The sequence below is a fragment of the Python bivittatus genome, unplaced genomic scaffold, assembly GCF_059951505.1.
Source record: "Python bivittatus isolate LINGU-HERP-01145 unplaced genomic scaffold, Pbiv_v1 ctg000660_np1212, whole genome shotgun sequence".
NCBI lineage: Eukaryota > Metazoa > Chordata > Lepidosauria > Squamata > Pythonidae > Python > Python bivittatus.
The window spans coordinates 1,819,301-1,820,523 of NW_028277092.1; positions in this window are offsets into that span (position 1 = coordinate 1,819,301).

The window sequence follows — 1,223 nt, forward strand, 5'->3', positions numbered from 1 at the left end:
AAGCATCAAAAGAACAAAGAGCATTGATACTTGCAGGCCTTCAGTAGAAGAAGTAACTAAACGAAGAAGATTCAGCTGACGACAGGCGTGCCTTTCCCCGAGAAGTTCATAATGCTGGGAAAGGGACGAAGAAAGAGAAAAGGAAAGTGAAAGACCTTAAAGAGCCCGGGTGGGGACAGAACATCTTGGAGCAAGTCCATAATACTGACATGATGGCACGTAATCGATCACGTCTTACAAAATAGGCATCGAGTCGCAGTATTGTAAAACAGAGCTTGACTGGCCGATTAACTAAACCATGGCTTACTCAACCAAACTCTCTGAGCTACTGTAACCCACTGACAACGAACTAACTCTACAAGCAGAATTCACACAACACACACGACTAGGGTAAAAAAAAAATGTTTGGCCGGTACAGAGTTTAAAGACTTCATTATACTTAATTGCAGCGTTAGGTAAAATTGCAAAAGATGAAATAAACGAATGAGAGCGCGAACGAAGTATACTAGCATGGCACAAAGGTTGCAACATTGATTTCCCAACGCTGATTTCACACGACACGAGATCCACGTTTTTCTCCAGCACTGCAGGACTACAGTGAAGAAGGTCCCTGTCAGAACCTGCATCAATCAAATGTCATTTTAAAAAGTTATAGCAGTCAGTGGGTGTTTGCTTGATTTGATTCTGCCATTTGTGACAAGGGGGGGGGGGAAATGGTAGTTAATAGGTGTGCTGGGGGCATTGCTTTGAGATGGAGAGGCGCTTTCACTGATATGGGAATTTACAGCAAGACTTGAATGCAGACAAAACCGGTGGTAGCCTGGAGGCCAGGAAGGACTGTGTTAGCAAGCGGGGGGGGGGGGGGGGGATAAGTAGAGGGAAATTTACACAGGCTTTAGTTTTAGCAATGCTTTGCTTCAAGCTGCATGTACCAACCAATAAAGGAGCATTTATTGGTTTACACGAGAATTCTTCTAAATTGGGGCTTGGACTTGGTGGACTTCACAGTCCCGCTTTCAGCAGCCCGAGCCGGTCGCTCCCCATTGATGAAAAGGCCATTGATGAAAACTCCCGCCTCGAGCTGGAACAGCGATTGGCTTGCCTTCTCGGCCAATAGCAAGCCGGGCTTCCTCACTTCCTGCTCCTCCCACCTACTTCCTCTTTCCAGAAGTGGTGGCGGCGGCCGCGGTCTTCCGCCGGGGTCGAATCCGTTGATAATCTCA